We start from the raw sequence: 24,468 nt of genomic DNA, 5'->3' as shown, positions 1-24,468 counted from the left end.
ACAGCAATAAAAAAATCACTCTCCACTCTTTGGATTACATTTTTTCTTTAACTCTTTGCTGTAGAAAATGATTCTCTTTGATAAAACTAAAGATCAAAAATCTTCTGTTACTCAGAGTAGCACCTGTGTCCCAACCACCACTTGCTTGGCTTTAGCTCACTGGGAACACCTGAGATAAGAATTATGTTTTTGCCACCTGAATATACTTCTTCTGTTCAACAGAATAAATCCTCTGCTGTGACAGTATGCTGAAGTCATTGAAGCTAATAATCATTGTGCTCCTAGGGACAATGGACTGAAATATACAGTTTAGAAACTCCCTCTCCAATTCTTGCTTAAAATCTCCTAAAACCAGTTTCTGCCTCTGTGTGCTGTCACACAGCATGATCAGACCTGAAGAGGACACAAATCAGAGAATTTAATACACAATCACATAATATACTGGTTTGGCAATTAGATGAATTAAGAAGTTCATGTCCATCCCCTTGCTCTTTCTTCCCAGGCCATGTCACTGCTCACTGCCTCCTCAGTTGTGCCTGAAAAGAAGAGTTCATAAGCCGTGATGCAAATCAGGCACTGAACAATCTGGGCAAAAAAATAACCTTTTTTTTTTTTTTTTTTTTTTTTTGAGTTATTTTTGCACAATGAACTGTGTACTAGAAGATGAAAGAGACTTTTTCCTATGGGAATAATGCAGTTTCCCTATACTGCTGTTAGCTTGCCACAATATGAAGCTGAAACAAAAATAATCCACTGACTTATTTGAGACTGTTCTTGTGTCTAGAGAGTAGGGGAGCCAAGTAGGTCATCAGAAAATGTTCAGTCAACAAGTCTTCTCTGTGTAAGGACCACAGAGCAGGATTTCATCCTTGGATGGCTGATCCCAACATCTGCTTTCACCCAAACTTACTATGAATTGAATAGTGGCCCCTTAAAATGTATCCAGCTCAAATTTACCATTACCTCAGTGGTGATGGTTTTTGTTGTACAAACTGCGTGCAGTTCCAGGCAGCTTTCCAGAAGTATTGCACCAGATGAGCACTTCTCATCAGGTGAGGTCTCACAGCAGATAGGCTTTGCCCCAGAAGCTGCTGTGCCATGATCAGGTCTAGCTGCCCCTCTCCCGGGCGCTTCAGAAGGGAGTTATGGGCTGATTGGCAGCAGTAGGGCTGACAACACTGCTCTTCTACAGCCTCTTACAGCAAGCGTGAGGGACAGCATGATGCTCTTATTATGTATTTTGAGAGTATCATGCTGGTGCTTTGATCCCAGGGCTGTGTTGGCATAAGGACAGCAGTGCTGGACAAATCTCTTGCTGCTGAACTAAGCAAGGCAGGTTGGGCGATGCTGGGCCACCCTGGATGCCACAGCCACCCTGGCACAATCCCTGCACAGAGAGCAGCAGGGACACACTGGGAGCTCTTTCATCCCAGCCCTGTGAGCTGCTCCTGCCCTCAGTTCTCTAGGGCTGACGTATGTATTTACCCTGTTGAGATACAAGGAGTCTCACAAGGGCGGACCAGCTCAGACTTCAGTTGCTAAGGCTGGGCTTCAAGAGTGCCTAACTCATATCCACACAAAGAGCTTGAGATTCTGTGAAGAAAACCAGGTTCCCCAGGGTATGAATGGGAGGTGGGAAGGGCCTCTATGTAAACACTAAAACAAGGTCACCTGCAGTTTAGGGAAAGGTAAAAGCCACATCAGAGCTGGAGGACAAAGAACTGCTGGTCAGAAAAGGATTAAACAGACACAGAGCAGTATTCCTCTAACCCTTGAGAAAGCCTAAGGCAAGAGAGCATGTTGAGGGCAGGGCTGGTTTGCAGAAGTACTCAGAATAGAATTAGAGTCTTTCTAACTGTGTTTAGGACACAAAAAGTTGATATGGCAAAACATATTCCTTGTACCTACACTGTTACAGTTCATGAACTGCATAGACAGCAGAATCTGGAAATTGTTTGACCATCCCTTACATCTTCTGATGTGTCCTAGGAAAGAAAGCTCTGAAGGGGAAGTCTGAGGCCACTGACAGCAACATTAAGGTGTGCCATTTTCTCAAGGTAACAATAAAAATTCAGGAGATTTACAGGCACTGAATTTTGTCACAGTTAAAACCAAGAAGCCTTGTAAAATGCAAATAAGTCACATAGCTGTGTGCTGTGCAGCACTTGCTGAAATAAGGACTCCAGCCATTTCTGTGGGGGAAGGAAAGGCACAGTCACACTATTCTTCTGCTGTGTTTAAAAAGTGTACGGCACATGAGTTTGTCCTTTCCTATTTACTGACTCCAAATTTCTCTCCCTTCTAACACTGTATCCAGACTCCTTTCAGGTGAAGTCCATTTTCTAGCTCAGGTATTTGTCAGTTTGCTTTTCCAAGGCTTGTAGTGAAGGGCTCCTGGATTTGTTGGAGGAATACAGGAGTTGTACAGATGTTTTTGCAGCAGTTACAGGGATAATAGGTCTTGGTACCTACTTTTGTGCCTCCACAGTTTCAGCTAGGTCTGTCACTCTCTCCTGGCCAAACACATAGCTTTGAGATAGGAGAGCCTGGAGTCCTGCAGACATCTGCAATCCTTGTGGTGCCCCTCCAGGCAGGTACCCCCAACCTGTACGAGAAGCAAGCAGTGCCCAAATTCAGAGCTGGGCCAGGACAAAGTCCAGTCCTCAGAGTGACCCTTCAGGGCCCCAATGCTGAGGGAGGACCAGGTAGAGCAGTGCTGGGGACCAGGAACTGCCCTGCATCCAGGCAAGGCTGGAGCACAGCAGAGAACAGGGAAACTTCAGAGCACACAGGAGGCAGAGGTGGAGGGAGGCAAGGCAAACCATGAATTAAGGTAATGCATCTTGAAGGTGCTCTCTGCAAGCACTCGTCTATAGTAAAACTAATGAGGTTGAGGGGGATTTGAGTGTAATTTGCAGTTTCAACACTGAGCTAACCTAGCATGCTGGATCTTCATACCCAGCATATATGGAGGCTGAGATCGGACCTGATGGGACCAATTCATACAGAAACAACAGCTTTCCATTCTTCCCGTCATCTTGGGAGTGCACTTTTCCGCACCTGTGAAACTGTGGAAAAATTCTCACCAGCAACAATAATCAGGAATTAACACTGTAATATACCCAATTCCTTAGATCTCATTGTATTAAACATGACTCTGTCTCTTTGGCGTGTTGGTTGCTCAGCAGATTTGGCATTAACAATTGGCCCTGGTGCGGTTTCACAGTAGGGCAGCTTGTTACTGCTCATCAAATACTAGCAGCTTCCACTGTGCGCTGCAGAAACTCAGAGAAAAGTGTCTCATCTCATCCAGTTCTCATGTGTGATTGTATCAGCATTTTTCTGAGATGCAGTTAGTTGGGTTCTGGTACAAAACTGTCATTCCACCTTTGAACAGATGATAGTGCATTTCACCTACCCCCAACAAAAGAGAAACTTGCTAGAGATTAAATCTTAAAACCCTGTCACCCTCCACCAGTTTTAAAGTGCACAAAGTACTAAATCCTGCATCTCTGGCAGTAAAAAGCATGACAATTAGTGCCAAAAATTCTCCCTGAAATGCTTATTGTAAATGAAATGCCTGAGACCACTTCCCAGACTAAAAATCATAGCAGCAACACACAAGGACCAAGAACTTTTCCCACTCTTTCCACGTAGCCCTTTTCCTATAGACATGGGACTGAAGAATAGCACTAGGGCCTGGACACTGACACTTTTTGAAGGACCTGAGCTCCCCCCAGAAGAGGAGAACAAGCCTCCCTTGAGCTACCAAAGGACGGAGACCCCCATGTTTTGCTGAGGGAAATATACTGCCTTGCCAGCTCCCATGAATGTTCCAAGTGTAAGACCCTGAAGGACGTCCTGCTGCACTGTGAGGCTTTTAGGTACAGATTTAGAAGACACCTGGAAAATTGAGTTGATATTTTGCATACCTGTCATAGTTTCTGTAAGTTCACATACTTTTGCTTTCACAGTAAGAATATGCAAAAAAAAAAAAAAAAATCTGTATTGACTGGGCTTATGATGCAAACTCCAGAAGCTGCAAGCAGGATACTTGCTGAAGTAGAGAACCCTTCTAGGACACTATTTCTGATTTATAACATTCAGCAACAAACTTCAGCTCCTAAAAACTGTGGTTAGTATCTAAAAAAAATGAGTCAGGCAAATAACAGGGTATAAAGGTCTGCCTGCAGTGTGTGTCTTGCAAATGAAATGACTGGGAACTCCCCAAACTAGAAAATACATCAGCAACATGTACAAAGAAGTAGAAGGAGTGTCACTCTCACATGGCATGCGAAACCCTTGCCTTCAGGTACAGAACTTGTGGTTCAGCCTTGTGTGCTGAGGGAGCTGAGAAAATATTCAGCAAAGCAAGGCTGGCTCTCAGACATTGCTCTGAGCAACTCCTCAAGAAGGTGAGAAACAATGAGAAGGAGAACTGATGCTGTAGGGATCTGCTGCGGAAAAAAAGAGAGAATGCTACAATATTCACAGATGCAGTCTCAGTAGTCAAACGCTCATCAGTGAGAAGGGTTCCCTTCTCTTGGTCTTCTACCCCCTACTTTTATTCCTGCTTCTGTTTCCCAGCTCATCCTTTCACAGCGAGCCATATCTAGCCCTCAGGCTACCTGCCAGCAGGCCATTCTCATTCACAAGGAGCTGAAGAGAAGGCACAAAGCCGGCCAGTCAGGGGCATATTAACCAGGCCTTGCAGACAGCAAGCCTCTTTCTGCCCTCCCGGAGTCCATTCAGGGTACAGATTCTTGGTATGCAGAGAAAGACCTTGGATATTTCAAAGCAGCCAAAGCATCTGTGCTTGCTTTTGTCTGAAGATTTAAGCACCAGTTATGTGTTTGTCCCAGCAGATTTAGTCAACAAGAGATTTAGTGAACAAAGAAAGGAAGGACAACCTGGATGGAATGGGGCTGGAAGGAAGGCAGCTCAGGTTTCACAGGCAGCTACATAGAGAGCCATTATTAGCTGCTGCAAGTGCACTCAGAGTTTCATGCTGGAGCTGAACTCCATGCAATCGATGCCAATTGTTCCATCCGTTTCTCCAAGACACTTGTCAGGCTCCCTGACAGGAAACTGTAAATTGGTACCAGTTCTCCATTCCTGAAAGCAGCTGATGGTCATTTTTAACACGCATTCTCACTTTCTGATGGATGTTGGTATGATTCTGGTGGCAAGTGGTCAGTGGAAAAACTTGACAAAAGATAAAATAGGAAGTTCTTGCTTTGCACAGTAATAACTCACAAATGAGTTGCTGAAACTCAGGACTTCGGGCAGTCAAGAAGCTGCAGTGGGTGCAATTCCCTTTGCCACACAACACTAGTTACAGTAGCACCAAGGGTACTGAAGATGAGTATGGGTGGTATCATCAAGTCATCCCGCCAAACTGGTTAGTTTTGAGCATCCTTTCCAGGACACTTAGATGACAGCCATACAGTCTTTCTTCTTCACCACATCATGGAGCAGTCTGGGTCATCACAGCGTAGCATGTAGTGATGGTTGTCTGGAAGGAGCAGAGCCTCTGTATCCTACTCTCTTTTTGATTTCCAAGCCAAGAGAAATGCCTGCTTCCAGAGTCTGGGTTCTAGCAGTGCATGCAATACAACTCCTTCGAGATGAAAGGCTAGAGTGGAATAGTATGGATGGTCCGAGTCAACCAGAACACAGAGAGGTAAAAGCAATCTTTGCTTGAGCTGCAGAAGCATGGGAAAAAATGCTCAGCTATGCTCTAGCTTCCCTTTGGCACAGAGCTGGTAACATAGCCACATTTCCATTTTCGGAGTGAGAAATCCTTATGATGATGCACTACAACAGTTGCTGTAATACAGGAGATGCAGTAGGCTTATGGAGAAAGAAGGACACACATAACACTGCCTGTGCCTGACTTGTCAGGCAGTCCCAGAGATTTGGGCACCAACTCCATTACAAAAGTTTTAATTCCCGTGACCTGAAAATCTCAGCTATCATATGCACATCTCCAACATTCATTGTTCATACAGCATTGAAAAGAGCAAGTGATGCAGACAACTTAGCTACATGTACAGATGATACCTGAGTATATTTGAGCCAAGAGGACTGGGCAGCCTGGGACAGAAAAACCTTGGAAGAAGTTCTCCACGACTATTTACATCCATTCTGCACAGCTATAGAGGCTTTTGAATCTAGTCTCTAGAGAGCTATTTTCTCTGTCCTGGTTCTGAGCTCCACGAGTTCATGATGGGAGTTTGTCCAGTGCTCACTAAGCAGGAGAGAAGGGTGCATGAAATGGACCAATCTTCAAGCAAAAACATTTAACAAGGACAGAGTAGTTAATAGAAATTTAATCATATAATTTAAGGCTGTTTTGCTTTTCAAAGTAGTTTTATCACTAAGTAGGGATAGTTTTGAAGCCACTAACTCTGGTGTGTTCTTTTCTTAATAGAAGCAGGCCTTAAAATCCTCTGCATAAAGCAACTATGTGCTGGCCCTGGGCTCTTTGCTTTCCCAAGGCACATGCCTGCCAATGTGCCTCACGCCAGGGAAGAACTAGGAACAGACAAAGCAGAGTGCCAAGTGCCATGGCTAGAGAATCTGGTGACTGACAGACACGAAGCAACTTGTACGTGAGCAGCTGGGCAGGGCCAGCTGCTGTGCCAGCTGCTGAACAAACCCTCTGCACTTCCTTCCCCTCTGCTGCTGCCTCCCACACACTGTGCTTACAAGGGCTGCATTACTGCACCAGACACTTCATTCCATGCTTTGAAAGTCCAGGCTAATTGAGTGACAAAGTCATTCTTCCTTGCATCTCCCTTACTATAAAGCTCCTTTCATGTCCTGACCTTCTCCTCTCTGTCCTTCTCAAGGCCTGGCTACGCCAAGACCCAAAAGGGCACACAGAGGGGCATCCGTTCCCTTCCAGAGGTATAGTGAGGCCTCAGCCTCACCAGAGCAGTTGGTATTTTGGAAATTCCTGGTGGGAATCGGAGAGGGAAATGCTAGCATAGCCAGGCTCCCTGGGCAGAGTGCAGCCCCTCCACAAACACTGTGCCATAAAAGAGCCTGCACTATTTCTGCATTCCTTATCCAAGGGCAAATTTCTCATACTCCACCAGGAAGCCATAGGTTACAATTACTTTGACTGTTCCCCAAAGGCTCAAACATTAGGATTGGGGCTTTCCTGCACAAACTGCAAAAATGTGAGCCAGCAAAGTTCGGTCCCCTGCCTGCTTCCAGACTGAACACAACATAAGAGAAGGGCAGAAGAGAAATTAGATGGGAAGGATAAGGCTTCCCGGAGTCAGACAATATTACTCAGGTTGGACATAGTGATGAGTGTTACATGAATCACCTACCTAACTGCTTAGTTCTGATGAAGCAGTTTCTTAGAAGCAAAAAGAAATTAAGTAAGGAGAAGTATGATGCTTACATATATTAACCGCCAGTTTAATACTAATGTCAATCTTGCCACATCAGTAGATCAATCTCTTACATGGTTTAGCTTTCACAAACTTTAAGCTTTTCTATTCCTATCATCTCTGTATTGCTGATCTTGCAGTCCCTTCTGCCAGATATGGTCAGATGATCTCAAAGACTTTGTACTTCTGATTCTATGATTCTCTAGGCTCATATCAAAGAGTGGCAATAAGCAGAACTGTATGGCCACCATGATTCCCACTGCTGGACGCCCAAGTATTATTTCCTAAGAAGATACGTGCTTTCCTTCCTATCTGGCACCAGTATCCTCTCTTTTCTACTATAATCCCCTATTCTCATCAGTTCAAGAGAGTAAAGTCCTGTGGTTGTCCACATCAAAGCACAAACAAGCAACATCTGAGACAATTTCCAGTTAGGCTCCCACTGATTCATGACATATTTTCCCTTCATAATACACAGATAATCTCAGCAAGTGAGGCTTTTTTTCTGCAAGAACTGTCAGAATGTACTGTTGCATTCAAGCTCCCATGTGGTTGATTCCTCTCCGCCTCCCCCAAGTCCTCCTGTCTTAAACTGATGATCTCTTTTTCTACCTGTACACTAACCAGCACAACCTACCCACAGACCATCCATCCTTCGAAACACTCCCACACATCCTTTCCAGAGGAGAGGGGGAACTTCCACTCAGGCAGCATACAAGCATGCACAGCAGCAGTAAATGGCAGCATTTCATGTACTGTGAACAACTCAGTGCCTAGAGCTTCTCCACAAAGGAGGAAGAAGAGGCTGCTGCCATGTTTTGTGTTCAACATAGAAGTCAGATACTACTATAAGTTGTATGATGGTCCCAAAAGTGAAAGGCAAACTAGCTCAACCTTAGCTGTGAGGCATGATTATGAAGTACTATAAACACTGTTAATTCCCCAGAGGAAGTGGCTTCATTTCCTTAGAAGACTTCACAGATTTTACTCCTCTACAGATCTCTGTGAAGAAGAGTGTGAGATAAAAGCAAGTGGAGATTGCAGTGTAACATTATGTCTTATGCAGCACTAAATTCTTTGCATATATATATATACATATACATACGTATTCATATTTTATATCTTTCTACGATAAATATTGGAGAAAGAACTAATAAATGCATAGAAATTACTTTTCTCTTGCTATGAAGCAAATTATCAGGTGAAATGCACGGCTTCTCTTTATTAGCTTATACCCTTCTGGAGTGTTGATTTTAGTCTAAGAAGCTTTGAGGGTACAAGGGCTACTTTGCTCCTCAGACTTTCTTCTGTGTAAGCATCCATAAGGAAACCATCTGGCTGGAAAGATGGCTACGCTATCAATTATCTGTGTGGATGCACTTTCAAGGGAAATGATATCCTTTCAAGGTCTGACTAGCTTGTTTAGACAACTGTACCAAGAGAGAATTTTCTTTAAGTATCCTAAGAGCGTAAAATTTCCAGACAGAATATTTGTGAAATAACAAAATTTAAAAGGTCAAACAGGAAAGTGAAAAGGCAAGCAGGCTGTGAGCTGTATCAGTGGCATACATTGCTCTGCCAGGAATCACTAACTGGGAGGTATTCAAATCCTTAGATAAGTAAAGAGAAAAGACCACAGGGAAAGAGCTGTTACCTGATAAATTTGTGGAGTGCAGAAGTCAACAAGGCAGTTGGGGGAAAAAGCAGAAAAAAAAGTAGAAACGATTCCCACATGCACCATAAAAAAGTACTCAGACAGCAAGCATCTCCAAAACACGACCAGCCTTGGCTCTGGCATCTAAAGTCATAGCTGACTGCTGCCAGGCTAAGGAGTACTGCATCCACAGCACTGACTGCTGATATCTCAGCACCCCTTCTGTTCTCTTTCCAAGAACTGAGGAGGAGAAGTACAATGGATAAGTACAGCTGGCTCTCATTTTGCAGGACTAGGTAATGCGCTCAGACAAAAACACAAGTTTGAGATCAAGAGTCACCTTCACCTGATCTCCAGTGTGCTAGATGCACCTGCTGAAAATTCCCTGTTATTGTTATATACAACAGGCAACACAGTGGTGAATACCTGCAACTGTTAGCAGAAAAAATATGGCCTCTTGGCATGAAGGTAGAAGGATTCCAGAAAAGTGTTCAGCTGAGAGGAAATAACTAGTTCTCATAATGTGCTTCTGGTCTCTCCCAATTTCTGCTACAAGTCCATATCAAAAACACATTTATCAATTTGCACTTGGGCCTCCCAATTAATACACAACTATTTTACATATTCACAAAACACTGCCTTGAGGGCAACTGCTTGAACAGACAATTGCTGCATTCTTTCCATACAGTTTGAGTAATTTTTTTTTCAAATTTACAGTAACTCTGATCTCTTTCAGAATTGTCATCATGCAGCATGGTATTCAGAATACATTCATAGCCAAACACTTCCATTTGAAATGAGTAACCTGATTTTTAGCAAATAGTTGTATTTTCACATTCTACACATTTAAGAAATTCCATTAAAACTGATTGATGCTATTTCCATCTTGCTCACCACCAATTGGACCACTCAGCTGTATTCCAGTTCCTCCAAAGAAGGGTGAAAAGCAAGAATAAATATCAGTTGCAAGCACTTAAATCCAGGAAACTGTAAACTACCTCTAATTACAGATACATGTCTATACCTGCAGTTATTAGTTACAGCTGCTTCTCATTCTTGTGTCCTGGAAAAATTGTACTGCTGCCATCTCCTCAGAAGTGCTGAACAAGACAACTGCAGCTTGATGAAAACTATTAAACTTTCTGTGATCTACCAAGATTTTTATTTGAGACCTTGCTGCAGAAATACACATACTAGATCTTGCAAGTACAAGCACAGGTTCTATCTGAAGATCTTTTCCTTTGAGCACAGTTGGCTGTTTATCTCAGAATTACTTCCAGGATATGGAACTACATTTAGTTTAGGGCTCTGGACCAAAATCACTGCAGCCACCCAACCTAAGATACTGATCTTACGCGGTGGTACTCTTCAAACACTGAAATGTTTAAGAATTGCAAAGGCTCACAGCAACCACAAGACTGTTTGGGCTGTTGAGCTTGAATATGTCCCGTGCCCCACAACAAGTCCTACATTTGCTTACAGTATTCAGCATCTCACACTTTGAAAGTCTGCAACCAGCATATCAGTCTGCACAACACGTGGCACTGACCTTGCCAACATGATGAGACACAGCATCCACACAGCAGGCAGGAAACACAGGATCTTCCTCCTGGTTTGACACCAACTCAGCAGATCACGTTGGGGAAGCCATGTCATTTCTCCTTGCCTGAGCTTTTCCAGCTGTAAGATATAGATTAAAATGTTCTTTGAAGTCTATCCAGATCCTTTGATAAAGGACAAAGATTTTAAAACATTATTCTTTACTGTACACTCTTCAGAACATGAATTGCATCTTTGGCATGGGAAATCCTCTAGCACACCGCAAGTGCTAGTTCTGCTCCAAAGAGAAAACAACAGAGCTCTGCATCACCTTATCATTATAGGCACTAGAAAAATACACTTTGGTTGCTGATACACTCCTGGATTTTGGCAAGTTTGTGTGTTATTTCTGAACACAGTCGCAAATTGCTTTGAGTTCAAAGAATTATTCAGCACTGCTCAGGGTTATCTAGGAGGCAAGCCAACCTCCGGCTGTATCACCCCATGTCCTTGGGAATATTGCTGTGGTTTGATGTGAAGCTGAGTGGATTGTGAAGACACACAGCTGGATTCCTGGACATCATCTAGTACTATATATGTTCTGATCAATGCATTTTACTTGCCAGGGAGATTTTTAATTTTCTTATTTAGAAGAATGCATTTATGTCATGACTGTTTACTTTGGCTCTTGGCAATCATTTTTCTGTTCCTCTCCTTCCCCTTAAAGATTGTATAATATTTGTTCCAAAGCTGTGATGGTTGATGGAGCATGCACAGCTTCAGCTCAGAGCAGGGAGGGTCCTTCTTATGTCACTGCTGTCAGCTTAGGACAAAAACTGTGATGAATAAGAAAAAATAAATAAATCTTTTGTTTTCCAAGCTAAATAGCCAAAAATGCAGCTAGAAAAGTTCCATAAAGGTTTAGCTTTCAGCAACACATAGTGGAAACAAAGCTGATTCCTCCTCTCGCTGTGCCCCCTGACCTCAGAGTTTTATATGTCACTGCTGAGAAGGCCTCCAGTCACGGCAGCCTCTGTGCACCGCGTTCCCAGGACTTTCAGGGTTTTCCTCGGGGGATGCTTGAGTTGGGGAAAAAAGGGCTTTAGCACCAGCCTTCGATTTAAAATAGCAGGGGGAGTTTACTGATTAATATTCATGAGGAGAGAACAGTCTGCTTTTTGTTACCGCCACTGTTTCCCATGCAAGGTGGGTTGAGAGGGAGGAATACATTAAGAAACATATCCTACTGTCACCAGTGCCACCACCTTTAGATATACAGAAAATGAGGAGCCTAAGCAGAGCTCAAATGGTAAATATTTAACAGGGAAAGGACTTCCCTCCTCTTTCTGCCCGTATATATTAAACTCATTATTTCATTTTAACAAGGGAACTGTGTTTCCTTCAGTTCTTTACCCCCACCCCCCTCCTCAATTAAATTCTGGCCTAAGTGGAAAGCTCCCAATGTGCTATAAATCCCCTCCACCACTAACGCAATTGAATGTATTTCCCTGTTTGGTTGGTTCACAGAGTCACTGCTAACACTCCTTTGCCAGTGGGAAACGTGCTGCTATTCACTGGGGCACAATGAAAAGCATACTGCTTCCTTCGCACTCAAACTAAAAAATTTAGGGATAACCCAGCTGAAGTCAGTGATTTTATACTGACCTAAAGATGCCATAACGAAAAAGCATGAATGAGGAGAAGTTTTTTTGAAAGCAGCTGCTAATTCAGGGTGCCTCTGGCTTTCAAAAGCACAGAGCGTGGTCCCCCCTTTGACTTTCTCAGTCCTTCTGGCATCCACACTATCATCTGCTTCTGGGAATCCCAGAACCATGAGCGATTTCTGCCAATTACAGTTACTGTCCTAAGCCTCTCTTGAGAGGACGAGCAAAGGACCCCTTAATTTCAGTGCTGTCACTAGGAGAACACAGCAGCTCATTTGGCAAAGCCAGCTGTTATTTGCTAACTCCTTAGAGATAAGTGGCCTTAAGAGCTGCAGCACCCACCTCCATCTCTGATGCCAGAAGGGAGAAACTGAGAGACCTCTCTAAATTACCTGGAGCAGCAACTTTATCTCTATGCTCATAGCCCTCTAATAGCAAGGTAGAAGCAAAGTAGCTGAGGGGGCATCCACAAGAATTACACTTAACATCTTCTGTGTTGAGTGAAACAAAGCATGCTGGCACAACCAGGCTTCAGCCACCAGAGCCACAGAATCCAGGCACCACAGCAGTATGCACAGAGACATCCTGCACTTCCCAGACAAAATGAGCAGGTAAGCTCATGCAGCTGAATACACTGATCCAAGCTAACCACAGACAGCCTACAGCTGCATATTGTTGTGACCACAGCTGGATGCTAACCACATCACCTCGACTTCCAGCTTTTCCTCTTACCTCCATAGAACAAGAGCTCTGGTGGGCCAAAAAAGAAAGAGCAGGTGGTCCCATAGAGGACCCACAGAGGGCAAAAAGGGCTACACTTGGAGAACTGGCTTTGCCCTGCTGGCAGAACACAGGGCACACCTGGCCCGCTTGTCTGTGATCCCGGAACAGCCTCACTGTTCGACAGATGCCTAAATGCCATTAAATGGATACGTACAGCTAGCTTCACCTGGGGGAGGGAGAAAAGGAAGGAGAGAGAGGAAGGGATGGCAGAAGGAGAGACAAAAGAGAGAAATTATTTGTTTCACCCACAGCAGCTGACTTTGCCCCAAAGGCCCTGTGCTATTGCAATATCCCTCTATTGATGTAAGGCTCAGACAGAACCTTTTGCCAGTAAAAACATTCTGGGTTTGCACTTTTACAGAGGCAAAACCATGAGGTGGCTGTACGGATGGAAGTAGTTTCACTTGTGTAGTTCTTGTTCCCTGGGAACAGAAATGTGCTACTTTGGCACAGGACATCCGCTATCACAAGAAGACACATTTCCACTGCTGGGGCAGTAAAACTGCTCTGGTGGTGCAGATAAAGCAGATGGAGAGATGACTCCCTGCTGCACTGACAGCGTGTTGGGGTGGAGGCATGGCTTCATGTTCAGGTGCTTATACAGCAGCTCTGCAGATGCTGCTCAGTTTGGCTGTCTCCTATAAGCTGCGTGTAGCTGTGTATCACAACTTGATTGCAAAGCTGTGGCTGCTGAAACCTGAAAAGTGAGTTTAGGCTCAGGATGGCGTGGGGTGTGAGCACTGCATGGAGTCAGGAACGGGTGGTCTCACTGTGCCAGCCAAGGCTAAGGGAGAGCTGAGCCCTTCTGAACAGGTCCAAGAAGAGGGCTCCATGCCTCTCGGGCCACCTCCCTGAGCTGGGCTGTGGTGCAATCCCAGCTCTTGCAGAGCAGCCTTCGCTGGGGCTTCGCTTTGAAGAAGTACGCCTGACTTCAAGTCGATTGTGAATGCAGAGCACGACCTATTTTAAGCAGGTAGGCCAAGAAAACCTCCATCTCTCTGCCTGTAGGGACGTGTTTCAGAATACGGAGGACTTACTTTGAAAATGTTTTCCATACTGTTTGATGTTGTGGAACCATCAGTGGGAATACTGAGAGCATTAGAAGCCTGGGTGGCTCATTGATTTGTTCTAGTTTTATTAAACTGACTAAAGTTCATTCAGAAGTAGTCTCCCTTCCCTGCACTCAGCTACCTATTCCAAATGCTGTCTTGAGAGGGGCAAATGGGGAAAAAAAGGAAATTTGAAAGTTGAAAAATTTTCTAAATAAACCTTCAATGTGAAAATGGACTTAATAAAAGTATATGTTATTTATATCACTATTCTGTGTTCTATAATTCTTCCCACTTAAATTCTACATAAAACAGTGTTTGTGTGTGTGACGTTTCTAATGACCGCATGTGTATGTGTGCTGAAGAAGAAAGACCTAGGAAAATAAGCCCCCAAAGACATTAAATTTTCTTTTGTCAATCAAAGAAATGAATGAAAACTTAGACCTCTGCCTTTTTTTGAGCAAGAAAGTTGAGAATTGCATTCCTGGTAACTTATACCCATGAAGTAATGATAGACAAATTAAACGGCTGAAGTCACACAAGACCAGCCCAGACCTTTCCCCTTCCCCCCAGAGAAAGATTAGACACTTGTGGATGTTTCCAAGGAACTTTACAAATTAAAGTAGAAGCTGTGAAAACCACCAGTGTTCAGCATCTCAGAGAGGAAGCTGGGAGTTCATGAAAGCAGGTACAAACCACTCAGGTCTGGCTGAAGAAGGGCAGAGGAAGAAGTGAGGCTGTGTTGGCATTGTGGGTCCTGGGGTATCCCAGCAAAAGTGTTGCCAAGCGGCATGGGTCAGACTGCAGAAAGCAGCAGGCTGGAGTGTAATGTGAAAGTATCTCCTTGGATCTGGTTCCAGACTTATCCATGCTGACATGATACAGAGGTAAAACTTTAGAGAAGTCAAAAGATCTGCATCTGTACAGAACAGGTGTGAGAACTGAATCTGATCCCTCTCTTTGCTTCTTCTATTGCTGAAACATGAATTCGTTTCCATGTTACTAATCCTGACGCTTAACTTTTATTATGGTCGTGCTGATAGACCAGGAGAGATTTGATGATTTTTCTTCTCAGGCCTTTCTCCTCCATCTCTGCTTCCTCAGAAAAATGCTGCAGATTTCAATCTGCTACAGCTTAGCAATTTTTCTCTGAAAAGTATTGATAAAGTAGCTTATTTCCTCTCAGAAGGCCATTTAAAGGCACAAGCAGATTAAAATTCATAATTCTTCCTGCTGTCTAATTCTGCATGTATTTTAAGATGCATTTGTACTTGAAAAAGATCTTTTAAAAAAAAAATCATTAATTGAATCTGTCTGGCTCTGTCATTCTCCCTCCCATTCTCCACCCAATGAATCAGTAAATTGTAACAAGAGAATCTGGCTAAACAAGTTCCTAATTCAAACGCCATCTTATGGACAAAGAAGTCTTTGAAAATAGTATCCGTCATCCGGCTCCTTGCGATGGAGCGGAAAGTTGTGTTTTTGCTGTTTGTGGAATTCATCTCTGCTGTCAGAGCTGTCAGATGGAGTGCAGTACTGCACGGAGAGGAGTCTGGGTAGAGGGGGGTGGGGGGGGCAGAAGGGTAAGGAATAGAGAGGCGGCCCAGGGCAGGCAATTTCCTGCCAGCTAGCACCTGGCTGCTGATAGCATTTCTCCTAGTAGAGTTCCAGATAAGGAGAAATTTTATACTGGTTGATTCCAGGTTATTGATAGAGCTTCCTTTTCTAAGGTCTCGTCTTCTGCTCACTGAAATAATCGGCTTCAGTGAAAGCGCTACGGGGTCTCACAGAGCGCACAAGGCGAGCTTTCTTTGATCCCAGAATTAAATGAGTAGCAGAGGAGCCCCGCTCCCTAACAGGATGAGATTTCAGCTCTAAAGCTGAGCGTGGAACTCGTCACGGCTCTGTGCGGGCGTCACGGAGCTGCAGCTCTCCCTGCAAGCCATGCTGCATCCACAGCCAGTGCTGCAAAGTTCATTAATTTGTCTGCACAAAGTGGGTTCAGATTCAATCACTGTTCTATCCAAGGTGGTTAGATAAACAAGCAAAATCATCCCAACTACTAGAAAACTGATTTCAGATGTCTAATCATGTTATTATAAAGCAACTCACTCTTTGCATGTGTGGTATTTTTAGGTTTTTTCTTTTATTGTTATCCTTCTTGAGTACCTGAGAGAAACTGAGCCCGAGGGAACTGGAATAAAAGACATTTGTTCTAAGTCTAAATGTGAGGGGTATTTTGTATGAGGAGACCGGGCCCTTTTCCTTCACTCTCCTGCATCTTGTAGCTTCTTTGAGGAGCTGGTGGGAAGAGGTTAAAGGTTACCTAGAGCTGCCAGTAAGAGTGAAAAATGGTGGGTAGTGCCCCTCTTCTTGACTGCAAGTCCCTTTATTTCCCTTTGTCATGGCAATACCTTCCCAGGGAAGGCCTGAATGTTGCAAATTAGTGTTCCAACTTATCTTTCTAATTACTTCTTCAGGTGTAACAGTGAGCCAGCTGCTTGTGGGAACAAAAGGAACCGCTCAGCATTGCCTGTGCATCAGCATCTGCCACAAGTATTTTTAGGCTTATGAAGTATTGGGTTCGTTATTAAACAAACACAGTAACAGGATTTTCCTCCTTTTCTTGGGGAAGTAAAGATCTTGCTCTGACAATTTTGGCCTGTTACAAAAAGTCCAGGGAAGAAATCTCACCTTATGCTGGTGTTTCTGAAAGCAACACAATTAGGAGAACAGCAGATAAAATCAGATGTGTGAGCTGAGCTTGAAGAAACAGAAAGCATGCATTACTAAAAATGAGACAGACGGAAGAGAGCCCTGAGCACAGACTGGGGAGACTGACTTCTGCTAGAGGTGCAAGAACAAAAGCTGCAGATTTTATTTCCTAGCAAGTTTCTCAGGTGCAAAAAAAAACTCCATCAGATGGGAAAAGATACAAATAGAAAGGACCTGATTTTGGTGTCCACACACAAAAGAGGTCTCAGGAGAAAGGTTCAGTCCTTGTGCTCGCTCAGAACCGCAGCCTTAGAAACCTGAAAGAAATATCCTGGAGTGCTGTCATCTGCCCCCACTTCCATGATTCTTCTTGGGAAACTGGATGCTGCCAGGGAAGTTTCCTTCCAGGTCCAACAATGCTGCAGTGTTCTGCAAGAATTTTCACTGATAAAGAACTGAAGCAACTCAAAAGTCAGGACAAAAAGATAACAAAGTTGTTCAGAACTCTCTTTGTCATCATAGGCAACGCGGCTTGAGATGGGACACCAAACCCATCCTAACACATGATGGTCCAGAAAGACAGATGAGGTAACTCAGCCAAGGCTGACCTAAGCCAGCTGCTAAATCCAGCAGTCACAGAAACTGAGGCAGGAAAATCTGATTCAAAGTCAACTGCAGTGGAAAAATCTCTCACAGAACACCATCAAAGCAGACTGAACTCTTACCAACAATATAAATTCATACACATACACACACACATATTATATGTACTTATATGGCATTCATGGCCAAAGGTCCTGTGCGGCTGCGCACAAGTGCAGAATATGAGCTGCAGTGAGATGAAAGAGCTCAGCACAGTGAATGCTGGGCTGTCTTGGGTGTATGGCTCTGGGTGAAAACTGAATTGTGGCTATTTGGGTCCAGCAAGGAATGCTGAATTCTTAAAAATTAGGCCTCAAGCTTCACTGTGAATCTGACCATGGGAATGTATGAATTTTTCATCACCGACTGGAAAATCCTGTCACTAAGGAATCATTTAAAGAAATAAAAACCTGCAGTGCTATGTCACAAAACAGAATAAAACAAAACAAAATTCACAAAAGCCCCACCAAAACAAACATAATAACCCAAACAAAAACAATTTTTCAATAACAAATATGGGGAAAAAACGATTTCTTTATTTTATTTTTGTTCCAGTGGGTGATGTCTACATTAGTATTGCAGTCCAGAGTAGTAGTAAACTCGTGAAGCAAATATAAATCTAGTGAGCATCCTCACTTTGTAGGAACTAGTTTGCTTTCCAGATTGGTTTTGGTGTGGGCCAGTTTGACTTCTGCATGCTAAGCCAGAACTGCTCTGGATGCAACTTAATGAGCTCCAGTAACAGGTCTGAGTCAATGCCCAGTCCTTTGGGCATTACAAAACATGTCTTTGTGGGAACATTTGGTTCAAGCAACCGGACCACCTAGCCCAAAGTAAATGCCCAAACCTTCAACATGGTGTGTGTACAGGTCTCAGCACCACATAACTTCAAACTACTAATCCACTCACATTATAGTAAATTATTTTAGACAGTGTCTAACAGACTCAAAATATGGTGAGTGCTTACTGTTCCCTAATGAAGAGCTGCAGAGCTGTGATTCCAGCTCCAAGCAAATGATTACAGTCAAACTGTAGTAAATAAATCAGTGTTTATGCCAAGTCCCAGGGAACAGTGCAGCAGATGAGGCACTCATTAGAGATTAATTTCCGATCTACGGACCAAACAAAGAACAGATGTGATACAAAAGTTTTCACTTAAACAACCCACAAGGTTCTGGTCATATTATGACAACAGCTAATGCATTCTTTGTGGCTTTTTATGTCTAGATAATCCTGAATAATGTTGTATTTTCTGTTTGTTTGTGTATTTTCTATTTGTTTGATAGTTTACGTCATCATCTTGCCATAGAATAAGAAGGAAAAGGTAAAATTCAGAATGTTTTCAAAAGTTCATTTCAAAATCATCTGTGGAGAGCTCTTTGATGGGTGCTGATGTTGGGGTTTAGATACCCAAAACAGTTCATTCGGGTCCACACTCAGATGAAGAGGCTGTTTTTTCTCCCTCTCACCTCCTAGACTTAAGAAAGTCACTTGTCAGTATCAGACTTTACAGATAAAAAGTAAAAGCCTCTGCATCAGAAACAGACTATTCTTCTAGAAGGCGGTGAATTTTTTTCAACTACTATTACATATGTGGGATAAGAAAGACATCCTGAAAGATTCAGACAGCTTCAGATATCTATAGCTTAAATACAAAATACTGCAAATATTTCTTCAGCTAATATGTAACTTTTCAACATACACTCAGTATGTTGTACATTTATTCCGCTCAAGCATGTATGTTTATCTGACCAAAGAGCTGACATTCACATTCAGAATTTTCTTTCCTCTTTTGTGCATAAGATTTTTCCACTTGCTAAAAGCTAAATGCTACTGAAGATGACCTATATTTATTGCACCATTATACAGCATTTTCCCTAGCAGGTTGTTCTCAGGAGCCTGGGATGCTGCATATTCTTTGCATACTCTACAGGTTTGTATTACAGATTTCAGCAGCTTCATTTCAGTGACAGAACCTACAGAATGGTAACCAGGTGGGAATTATGTTAAAAGCGAGTTACCCAAAGGACAAAAGGCAATCCTCCTTTTCCTTCCAGTTTCAGGATATTATCCTATTGAGCTGCATGCAATCACCTAGATTAAAGGAAACTCACACATTTAATGTCTTGATTCTAAAGAGCTTCACCCTGCTCAATACAGTTGATTTCACTGAAGGCAGTAGGGGCTTTGCATGCAGTGGGCTCACTCACTGTGCAGCAATGCCATGTGAAAATGGACTTCTGGTGACAAGACTTCTACACCAGAGACTGCCCTTGCCACACAGTGTAGTTAAGCTGTGTAAACAACGATGCAAGAAGCATGCCTTGCCTTGATCCACTTCCATACACCTCCATAAAGAATGGCAGCAACCTGCTGCTCCAACTCTTCCAGCTCACAGTTACTTCCACTCTATTTACAGAGAGGAAAAACTGAGAAACAAAATGCCCTACTTCCATTGCCTTAATGCAATTGCTAAGCAGCAGGTTTATGTTCTGAGAGGAGTCATCTGTCAGGGATGGAAAACAGAGAGTGGGTGAGCAAGGCAGGTACTGAACAAGGTCAGCCAAAAGTTCCCCAAAATTCAATATTTAAATCTAAACAGAGCTGTGCAGTGAAAGTAAGTGAGGCAGGGAAGGCAGACTGCTTTTTCCAGCTTGGCTGATGACTAATCTAAGTTTTGATATATACTTTTTGTCTGTCTTTGAGAGTCAGAGGTACCACATACCTGCATGGCATGTTGCCATCTGCGGCTTCAGCATTAGAGGCTTCACTTGCAGACCTTTGGCAGTGTGGGAGTCAATGCATCCCAGCTCCTAACACAGGGTTTACCCCTCTGAGACAGCATGAGGGAGCATGGGGAGGCTGTAGTTAGACACCCACCTCTAGGCAGTCCAACTTCAGTGCAGGGCCTGTAGACTGTATATATGAAGAGCAGGAAACATTCATTTTTTTTTTTGTTTGTTCTATTCGCCATTTCAGCAGCTGCTCCATTGCTCAATCAGATCTCCTTCTGAGCTGTCTGACCAAGCGGCTGCAAACCCCACCCTACAGCCCTGGATAGACAACAGTTTTGTTTACATCTGTCTTGTTTGGGGAAGTTTGAGAGCAGGATGGTTGGCCTCATCCAGTGTCCTGGCTGAATGGGATGGGCCACATTCATACAGTCCCAGAAAGAATGGTAGAATTGAATGCAAATACGTGAAACTGCTACACACAGATTTACCATTAAGCAAATAGTAAATTAAGAGGAGATTATAAACTGGGAAAGAAGACAATGTGGAGTGGGAAAAGTACTTCCAATCTTGATCCTGTGGAGAACTTCACACTAATTACTTTTGAAAAACACTGGGGAATGAAAGGCTGCCTCAAGATGCTAACATTACTCACAGCACAGTGTGGTTTATACTGCCATACCATCCATCTGCTGCATGATTTCTCCACATCTTGCAAACATCCAGCAGACAGATAAGAGCAAGGATAACACGTCTGGGTTTAATCGGACATGCCCACTTCTGCCCACAGATTCTGTCTGGAAGGGAAGGAGAATCTGAGGACTTTCTTTACCTTAATGTGGGAGTTCTGGGAGTCCAATGGCCCAGCTGGAAGTACTGTATGGCAATGATCCCCAGGTTACCCAATGTCCAGAAACCACAGACATTTCCATGGCATCTGTACAGATCAGCTGCAGAGCTTGCAATAGAGTCCAGCACTTCCAAGAGATGTCGGAGTGCATGTTGGTATCAGCCGTGAGGCTGGAACAGAATAAATGCAACATTTCCCAAAGCACTAGATTTGTGGGGCACACAGATCAACCGTGCAATGCACCACCAGCACCACCTCACTATTTTTTTTCACCACAAAACTTTTGCACACATTTCTGCCCGAAAGAAGCTCTGGACTAACAAAAAGATCCCAAGGAAAAGGATCTGATATGAACCTTCATCACCATTTCTGCAGTAATGAGGAAGAGATTTCTGAACTTGGCACCTAGCAGCAATGTTGCTATCGAATGTGGACCCAAAAGGGTTAGAAGTCTATAGATCCCACACTGGCATTGTGCAAATGAGCTGCTGGTATGAAGACAGAAAGAAATATCCTTCTGTGAATCTGTCAAGGAGAGAGTGTGGGGTGTTCTGCTGTTGGACAGGACCAGAAATAAAATGTTATTAAATTTTCCTTTCACTGGAAAGTAAAATGCAGCAGAATTTGATTTTCGGTGGACATCAGGGTGAAAAGGAAGATGCAGCTAAGCCTTTCTAGCCTTTTTCTTGCTTCTGAAATAACTCAAAAACCTATTTAGAGAGAGAAGAAACTGCAGTGCTTTTAATCATCACCAGCAGGTCTTTAACCTCACAGGAAACAGAAAAGGAAGGACATATTGTAAAATATCCAGACAGACCAAAGGTCATTCTTCTTTCCCTTGGGATGAAACATTGCATTTCACCTTCAGGACAAATATGCATCTACTATACACACTCTGTCACACAGAACATCCACATCTCTTCACTGTCACTTGATAGCAGTACACCAAGTTTACATTTAAAAATGGAAATAGGCATGGCAGAGGTGAGGAAGCAAGCAAAAGGATAGACAAAGAAAAAAAAACAAGACACTTCCCTACTTCCCTACAGTAAAAGAAGGATCAGCCCAAGCCAAACATATTCAGGGGCTGTGTAGTTAAGATAATGTACACTGTCTCAAAAAGCCCTGTGCTGGAAGAGCTGCATGCTTCCTAGAGCTCTCCAGCTCTTCTTTCACTGCTAGTGGGCAAGTCTGCAGAGGAGACAAAACCAGCGCAGAGCCAACCAGGGTGGGAGCCAAACATGTGCCACCCCATCACAACTCTTCCCTTGGGCAAAACACCTTGGCTGAAGGAGCACCGTACACCTTACTGCCTGCATCCATCTGCATACAGATAACACCTTTTTTTTACCATCAAAGCTTGAGGACAACAAGGGCTGGGGGTATGCAGGGTTTGTTCCCTCCTCAGGCTCTGGCTCAGAAGAAATCCCGTCACTGAACCAGCTCTACTCCAGGCTACTGGGACCTGCTTCCCTTCTCAGGCCACCATGGCTGCTGGGGACCAGAAGAATTCTCACTTTTCATAGCTCAGAGCACAGAAAGAGAGACACTCATTTGCAGCTCTTTGAGCATCCAGAAAAAGGGTGAAGATGGGCCTTCCAGCAACACACCACTTCAGCTGATGAGAAGTGGAGCTGTGGGCAAGAAGGAGGAGCTGAATGCAGACGGTTCTTGCTGCAGCGCTTCAGGACCTGCTGCTTGCTCTCATGTGCTGGCAAATTCCTTAAACAGCAGGAAAAGAGAAACACTCTGCAAGGCTGCCCTTAAACGAGACATTATCAACAAACTTGCTCTCCAGCAATAACATCTAAGGGCAGATGACAAGACATGGTGATTTGGAACCATGAAGTGGCCAAAACCAGTGCAGGGAGCTGCAGGGTGAGCGTTCACACCCTACTCAACAAAGTCCTGGTGGAGAAGTGAGGGTGAGTGGGCAGAACCCAATCACATCATAGAAACTGGCACGTGGAAAAAACATCAGTTCCCAAGCCCATGTAAATAATGCTTGGAATGCTTGAGCTTTGACTGAGCTTAATCACCTGTCATATGAACACTGCAGAACAGCAATCCCCAGTAATGCCCTGTTCCTTGCTGGAGGATGGGGTTGGCAGCTTTTTGCTGTTCCCAACCAGCAGCCCTGCCATGGGGCAAGTGACAGGTCCCACGTGCACATTCAGAGAGAGGGAAAGCCTGGGCAGGCGTGGGGTGCTGAAGGGACCCACCCAGGAGAGGTGCTGGCAGAAAGTAACCTGAGCAGCCCAGCCCAGGGTCAGATGCCCCTTCAAGGGCACACATGTTCTGTACAGTGAAGCTACTCCCTGCCAGCACTTCCCCCATTGTGCAGCTGTAGTCATCTCTGCAGAAAGTGTCAATAACCAGGCGTTCATATTGGGCAGTTTGGAGAAAGCTGTCTGAGTGAGCCCTAACATCTGGGCAAGATGGCAAAATCCACTCAAAGCCACAGAGCAAAGGGAAGAACTCCATCCTCCAGCAGCTCTATCCCGCACGGTTACAGCAAGGCAGATCAGTTTTCTGAGGGCCCCTGGGTAGGCTGGCTGGAAAGAGAGGGCTAGGAGCAGAGATAGCAGCAGTGGAGCACTGGGCACTGTTGTCCCTTTGCCAAGGGCTGGCACCAAAGTTGTTAACTCTCTCCTCGGGGAGAGAAACCCGGATTTCACATCCTGAAGAGGCAGGGCTTTCAGCAGCCACACCACACAAGGTGGGAGACACAAATCCCCTCAGTGAGAGCCTGAACAAACAGCTTGAGCTGAAGAAGGGCCAGAGGAATCTCTCACTGCTCCACACCCTGTAAATCCTTTGCTAATTGCTTTATTGCTGTTATTTGTGAAGATAAAGGAAAAGGATTAATTAACTATGTGGAGAGCACAGCATCTCTCTCAATGAGCTTCATTAAATGATATGGGAGAGAGAAAAATCAATTAACAAATTCCTTTGCCTTCTTGATGGGTCTGGAAACAGAGCCATGGCACTTCTTGTTTGGGATTGTGAATGGTGAAAACGAGCCCACTTCCTTGGCCAGCTGGGAAGGATTCATTCATCTGTTTGCAGTGAGCTCCTGAAGCACAGCGGTGCACACTGCAGATATTTTACAGTTCTGTGACAGCAAGCAGCAACGTGACAATATCAGCAAGGTAACAGTGCTGGGCACCAACTCTCTTTATTTTTGAAACTTCACTCTTAGGGGAGCTACTTGATTGTGAGAAGAAAACATAACTAAAAATAATTATAACATGGGCACTGGTATCCCCTGACATTTTAAGCTAGCACATGATTTCCTGCAATATATGAGAAGCGGCAAAAGAAGCAGAACGGTTAGGGAATATCATGTACTGCATGTGCTGGTAGCATTCTTATGTCTTCTTGAACCTTTCCACAAACGCAGAGCCAGAGCCAGGCACTGAGATGCCTTTCAC

At 43.9% G+C, this 24,468-nt stretch overlaps 1 protein-coding gene across 2 annotated transcripts in view; it reads right to left on the bottom strand.

Annotated features, from left to right (window-relative positions):
* Positions 1-24,468, bottom strand: part of ALS2 (alsin Rho guanine nucleotide exchange factor ALS2) — a 212,037-nt gene that overhangs the window by 103,196 nt on the left and 84,373 nt on the right. For both annotated transcript variants that reach the window (XM_090144202.1, XM_090144203.1), the window contains exon 3: positions 10,610-10,740. The gene's annotated coding sequence lies outside the window, so the exon portion shown is untranslated. The remainder of the gene's footprint in view (positions 1-10,609; positions 10,741-24,468) is intronic.

Source organism: Phasianus colchicus, chromosome 7 (assembly GCF_987193195.1).
Source record: "Phasianus colchicus chromosome 7, bPhaCol1.hap1.1, whole genome shotgun sequence".
NCBI classification, from domain to species: domain Eukaryota; kingdom Metazoa; phylum Chordata; class Aves; order Galliformes; family Phasianidae; genus Phasianus; species Phasianus colchicus.
This window is presented reverse-complemented; position numbering and strand designations above follow the sequence as displayed.